This window comes from Kogia breviceps, chromosome 5, assembly GCF_026419965.1.
Source record: "Kogia breviceps isolate mKogBre1 chromosome 5, mKogBre1 haplotype 1, whole genome shotgun sequence".
Taxonomy (NCBI): Eukaryota; Metazoa; Chordata; class Mammalia; order Artiodactyla; family Physeteridae; genus Kogia; species Kogia breviceps.
In genome coordinates this window covers 110,548,246-110,555,676 of record NC_081314.1, presented here as the reverse complement: position 1 = coordinate 110,555,676, position 7,431 = coordinate 110,548,246, and positions in this window count along the sequence as shown.

The following is a 7,431-nucleotide window of genomic DNA, read 5'->3' as shown; positions in this document are numbered from 1 at the left end:
TTCTCTTTTACCTTTGCTAATGCAATTCCTCTTCCCCAATACGATGTATGAATCAAATATTTGTCCCCCTGCAAAAAAAAAAAAAAAAAACAATGTGTGTGTCTAATCCAAGTCTGACTGCTTAAGGTAGCACCTTTTAACTGGAATAAATCCTCAGTGGCAACTAGATCAATTTAATGTTCTTTGATTAAAAACAATTGTGATTTATAGAGTGGAGGTAATAGCTCCTTTTAAGATCCTACTGTTATTAACAACACAGCAGGAACGCTCTCAAGACAACAGCTTTTCAGCAGAGGATGTTATAGAGCAACTGTAATGTACTTCAATAGTACAGCCCATCATCTTTCAAAGTGCCCAAGGAAAGAATGTTGCACTAATGAGCAGGCTGAAAGCACAGCTGAATGGATTTCATGAACCAACTCCATGCCTTTTGTTAATTCAGATTTTTTTAAAACTCACATTACACATATCTTTACTACAGCATTGTTTGGAAAGATTCATTATGTAAGACACTGTCTTACATAGCATTAGCATATTACAAATGAGAAATTTATCCATTTTGGGGTTTCATAAAACATTTTTCTTTGCCTCGATAAATACTTAATATAATTTTTTAAAACTTTTTTGTACCTAATTATTTGTCTGCTGTTTAATCCTAAAATTCTGGTGACATCATGCTCCTTAATCCTAAAACCTTAACATTTTAAAAAGGAATATTTTTATTTACCTTCAGCTATTAAAGTTCAATGACATTTGACAAAAAAGTAAATGATATTTGGGGGAGGGAAGTAAATGTCTTTTACCTTTTAAAAACGTTAGATAGTGGCAAGTAATTGAAAGTGTTATATTCCAGGAAGTAAAAAAATAATGATTGCATCTGGGGACATATTTACTCAAACATACAATAAAGAAGTATTGAGTCAAGAGTATAGCGCTGTACTGAAGCACCAGGGAGAGCTGTTTTTGAAAATCTATTCTTTAGGTCTCTATTCATTAGTCACTGAAATTCTTATGAGTAATATCCTCGCCAAATGGATATTCAGAGCTCACCTCTAAGGCTCATCCAGAGGGTAGAAATGAATTTGAATATAAGAGCAGAATGGATTCCCTGGAGTCATTTGGTAGAACCTTCACATTTTATTGATTAGGAAAGCTCAGACCAGAGAGATGAGTTCTCCAAGGTCACACGAAAGCCATGGCAAATCTGGCCTTTCATTATTATCTTGCTGCCGTTTCGACTCTACTACCAATCTTACCCCTTAGCATGGGTTTAAACAAAGATCTAGAAACTTCTGGGCAATAGTTCAAGTGGGTCTAAATTATAAACCTGTTAAAACTTTTCTCCTTCCAATTATGCTGTAAGTTAAAAATGATCAACTCTCCACTTTTTTACTGAGTCAAACAAAACTTTGGCATTGTCTCTCTCCTTTTTCAAGGCTTTATTGTTTATTATATGCTATAGTGGTAAATCCTGAGTTGGAAGTGGTCAAGTAAGAACCCTGAATAAAAGTTTGGCTTCTTGACCCCTCTGAATCAGCTGAAAGGATGTGTAAAAACATCTCCAGGGCTGATACAAATAGAACAGGATGACATGTCCTTTCAGACCGTTCAGAAGGGTACAATATACAAGGATGACACTTTGGGGTTGTCTACCTTTGCTACAGAAATCTAATAGATATTGCAGGAGGACATATAGTAGGGAAAAGAGAGAGAGAGAAGGGACCAAGATGACTTCTCTGAGCCCAGGAAGGGATGTGTTGGTCTTGTTTTAAATACAAAGCAGTAAATCAATCTTTTCATGACCTATGTATTTGAATTGATATTCACTGAAAGTGACCCAAGAGTCTCAAAAATATTACAACCACAAGGTTTCTAAGCATTCCTCTAATGTACACAGAGAAAGACTAAAGGCTTTTAACATAAGCAAGACTGTATAAATAGAAGGATCTCAAATGATCCTGAAAGCAACGTGACCTGAATGCTTCCAGACTCTTAAAGGAGTGGGTCCTGCCATTGTTGGCCTATAAATCAAACTGTTATGTAATGGCCTCTCTAAATTCAAAACCAATCCACTTAATTTCTAGCTCTGTTCATCAACAATTTTTATTTTGTGTTAATAGGATAATTATACAAAAAAGTTACATAATTGAAAGAGTCTTTCATGGAGACAATAAATAGTAAGATAATGCAATTTAAGCAATGTTCAATTTTTTATTATACCAAAATATATTGCTCTATAATTCTCCAATTAAATTTGTATTTACTGTTATATTCAGTATCACACAGCAAAGTGAACATTTCTTTAGCAAAATATAAACAAAGCAAACTTAATTGGTTAAATATAGGGAAATGCAGTTTTCGTCTGTTTACAAACATTTTGTTCAGTTATTAGCCATATGTGTTTCCATATGTGAATGTGTGTATATTAAGAATGAAAGCACAGTATAAGCTATGTATCTTCAATTTCCAAAGGGGAAAAACTCAAATGAAAGGCTTACCACTTCTTATTTAAACCAAAGACTCACCATGACCCCTGGATATACTAAGCTTTGACAAATGATTATTCAAAATCTTAAAATGTCTAAAGAAAGAAAGAAGTCAGAGCTTCCATCTAAACAACTCTTTAGTCTCACCAAGGCTTCTATCACTCCACTGAATTTAAACTAGAAAACTGGCAGTTAACCACAATTTTGTCCAAACTAATGGATCTTCTTAGTGACTCACTTTAAAAACAACTTCCCATTAATTTTCCACATAGTTGGTTTCTTCTCCCTAGAAACTCTCTCTTACCTTGGCTTCAAGGACACTAAATCTTCTTGACTTTCCTCTTTTCTTTCTTTGGCCACTATTTCTCAATTTTTCTGCTTCTCTTCTACCCAACATTTAAATGTTGGAATTACTCAGGACTAATTTTTTTCTTTTTTATCATCTTTATTGGAGTATAGTTGTTTTACAGTGGTGTGTTAGTTTCTGCTTTATAACAAAGTGAATCAGCTATACATATACATATATCCCCATATCTCCTCCCTGTTCCGTCTCCCTCTCACCTTTCCTATCCCGCCCCTCTAGGTGGTCACAAAGCACTGAGCTGATCTCCCTGTGCTATGCAGCTGCTTCCCACTAGCTTTCTATTTTATATATGGTAGTGTATATATGTCCATGCCACTCTCTCACTTCATCCCACCTTAAACTTCCCATTCCTCATGTCCTCAAGTACATTCTCTATGTCTGCATCTTTATTCCTGTCCTGCCCCTAGGTTCTTCAAAACCATTTTTTGGTTTTTTTTAGATTCCATATATATGTGTTAGCATACGGTATTTGTTTTCCTCTTTCTGACTTACTCACTCTGTATGACACTCTCTAGGTCCATCCAGCTCATTACAAGTAACTCAATTTCATTTCTTTTTATGGCTGAGTAATATTCCATTGTATATATGTGCCACATCTTCTTTAAGCATTCATCTGTCGATGGACACTTAGGTTGCTTCTATTTCCTGGCTACTGTAAATACAGCTGCAATGAACATTGGGGTACATGAGTCTTTTTGAATTATGGTTTTCTCAGGGTACATGCCCAGTAGTGGGATTGCTGGGTCATATGGTAGTTCTATTTTTAGTTGTTTAAGGAACCTCCATACTGTTCTCCGTAGTGGCTGTATTAATTTACATTCCCACCAGCAGTGCAAGAGTGTTCCCTTTTCTCCACACCCTCTCCAGCATTTATTGTTTCTAGATTTTTTGATGATGGCCATTCTGACTGGTGTGAGATGATATCTCATTGTAGTTTTGATTTGCATTTCTCTAATGATTAGTGAAGTTCAGCATCCTTTAATATATTTGTTGGTAACCGTTATATCTTCTTTGGAGAAATGTCTATATAGGTCTTTGGCCCATTTTTGGATTGAGTTGTTTGTTTTTTTGATATTGAGCTGCATGAGCCACTTATAAATTTTAGAGATTAATCCTTTGTCAGTTGCTTCATTTGCAAATATTTTCTCGCTTTCTGAGAGCTGTCTTTTCGTCTTGTTTATGGTATCCTTTGATGTGCAAAAGCTTTTAAGTTTCATTAGGTCCCATTTGTTTATTTTTGTTTTTATTTCCATTTCACTAGGAGGTGGGTCAGGAAGGATCTTGCTGTGATTTATGTCATAGAGTAGTCTGCCTATGTTTTCCTCTAAGAATTTTATAGTGTCTGGCCTTACATTTAGGTCTTTAATCCATTTTGAATTTATTTTTGTGTATGGTGTTAGGGAGTGTTCTAATTTCATTCTTTTACATGTAGCTGTCCACTTTTCCCAGCACCACATATTGAAGAGGCTGTCTTTTCTCCATTGTATATTCTTGCCTCCTCTATCAAAGATAATGTGACCATATGTGTGTGGGTTTATCTCTGGGCTTTCTATCCTGTTCCATTGATCTATATTTCTGTTTTTGTTCCAGTACCACACTGTCTTGATTACTGTAGCTTTGTAGTATAGTCTGATGTCCGGGAGCCTGATTCCTCTAGCTCCATTCTTCTTTCTCAAGACTGCTTTGGCAACTCGGGGTCTTTTGTGTTTCCATACAAATTGTGAATTTTTTTTTGTTTTAGTTCTGTAAAAAATGCCAGTGGTAGCTTGATAGGGATTGCATTGAATGTGTATATTGCTTTGAGTAGTATAGTCATTTTCACAATGTTGATTCTTCCAACCCAAGAACATGGTATATCTCTCCATCTGTTTATATCATCTTTCATTTCTTTCATCAGTGTCTTATAGTTTTCTGCATACAGTTCTTTTGTCTCCTTAGGTAGGTTTATTCTTAGGTATTTTACTCTTTTTGTTTCAGTGGTAAATAAGAATGTTTCCTTAATTTGTCTTTCAGATTTTTCATCATTAGTGCATAGGAATGCAAGAGATTTCTGTGCATTAATTTTATATCCTGCTACTTTACCAATTCATTGATTAGCTCTGGTAGTCTTCTGGTAGCATCTTTAGGATTCTCTATGTATAGTATCATGTCATCTGCAAACAGTGACAGCTTTACTTCTTTTCCTATTTGTTTTTTATTTTTTTCATTCTGATTGCTGTGGGTAAGACTTCCAAATCTATGTTGGTTAATAGTGGTGAGAGTGGACAATCTTGTCTTGTTCCTGATCTTAGAGGAAATGGTCTCAGTTTTTCACCCTTAAGAATGATGTTGGCTGTGGATTTGTCATACATGGCCTTTATTATGTTGAGGTACATTCCCTCTATGCCTGCTTTCTGGAGGAATTTTATCATAAATAGGTGTTGAATTTTGTCAAAAGCTTTTTCTGCATCTATTGAAATGTCATATGGTTTTTCTCCTTCAATTTGTTGATATGGTTTATCACGTTGATTGATTTCCGCATATTGAAGAATCTTTGCATTCTTGGGATAACTCCACTTGATCATCCTGTATAATCCTTTTAATGTGCTGTTGGATTCTGTTTGGTAGTATATTGTTAAGGATTTTTGCATCTATGATTATCAGTGATGTTGTCCTATAGTTTTCTTTCTTTGTGACATCTTTGGTTTTGGTATCAGGGTAATTGTGGCCTTGTAGAATGAGTTTGGGAGTGCTCCTCTCTCTGCTATATTGTGAAAGGGTTTGAGAATGATAGGTGTTAGCTCTTCTCTAAATGTTTGATAGAATTCACCTGTGAAGCCATTTGGTCCTGAGCTTTTGTTTGTTGCAAGATTTTTAACCACAGTGTCAATTTCAGTGCTTGTGATTGGTTTGTTTATATTTTCTCTTTCTTCCTGGTTCAGTCTTAGAAGGTTGTGCTTTTCTAAGAATGTGTCCATTTCTTCCAGCTTGTCCATTTTATTGGCATACAGTTGCTTGTAGTAATCTCTCATGATCCTTTGTATTTCTGCAGTGTCAGTTGTTACTTCTTTTTCATTTCTAATTCTATTGATTTCCATCTTCTCCCTTTTTTACTTGATGAACCTAGCTAATGGATTATCAATTTTGTTTACCTTCTCAAAGAAACAGCTTTTAGTTTTATTGACGCTTGCTATTGTTTCATTCTTTTCTTTTTCATTTATTTCTGATATGATTTTTGTGATTTCGTTCCTTCCGCTAACTTTGGGTTTGTTTTTGTTTTTCTTTCTGTAATCGCTTTAGGTATATGGTTAGGTGGTTTATTTGAGATATTTCCTGTTTCTTAAGGTAGGATTGTATTGCTATAAACTTACCTCTTAGAACTGCTTTTTCTGCATCCCAAAGGTGTTGGGTCATCATGTTTTCATTCTCATTTGTTTCTAGGTATTTTTTGATTTCCTCTTGATATCTTCAGTGATCTCTTGGTTATTTGGTAGTGTATTGTTTAGCCTTCATGTATTTTTATTTTTTCAGATTTTTTCCTGTAATTGATATCTAGTCTCATAGAGTTGTGGTCAGAAAAGATACTTGATATGATTTCAATTTTTTAAAATTTACTAAGGCCCGAATTGTGAACCAAGATATGATCTATCCTGGAGAATGTTCCATGAGTGCTTGAAAAGAAGGTGTATTCTGTTATATTTGGGTGGAATGTCTTATAAATATCAATTAAGTCCATCTTGGTTAATGTGTCATTTAAAGTTTGTGTTTCCTTATTTATTTTCATCTTGGATGATCTGTCCATTGGTGAAAGTGGGGTGTTAAAGTCCCCTACTATGATTGTGTTACTGTCAATTTCCCCTTTTATGGCTGCTAGCATTTATCTTAGGAATTGAAGTCCTCCTATGTTGGGTGCATAAATACTTACAATAGTTATATCTTTTTCTTGGATTGATCCCTTGATCATTAGGTAGTGTCCTTCTTTGTCTCTTGTAATAATCTTTATTTTAAAGTCGATTTTATCTGATATGAAAATTGCTACTCCAACTTTCTTATGATTTCCATTTGCATGGAATATCTTTTTCCATCACCTCACTTTCAGTCTGTATGTGTCCCTAGTTCTGAAGTGGGTCTCTTGTAGACAGCATATGTACGGGTCTTGATTTTGCATCCATTCAGCCAGTCTATGTATTTTGGTGGGAGCATTTAATCCATTTGCATTTAAGGTAGTTATCGATATGTATCTTCCTATTACCATTTTCCTAATTGATTTGTGTTTGTTATTGTAGGTCTTTTCCTTCTCTTGTGTTTCCTGCCTAGAGAAGTTCCTTTAGCATTTGTTGTAAAGGTGGTTTAATGGTGCTGAATTCTCTTAGCTTTTGCTTGTCTGTAAAGGTTTAATTTCTCCATCAAATCTGAATGAGATCCTTGCTGGGTAGAGTAATCTTGGTTGGAGGTTTTTCTCCTTCATCACTTTAAATATGCCCTGCCACTCCCTTCTGCTTTGCAGAATTTCTGCTGAAAGATCTGTTATTAACCTTATGGGGATTCCCTTGTATGTTATTTGTTACTTTTCCCTCACTGCTTTTAATATTTTTTCTTTGT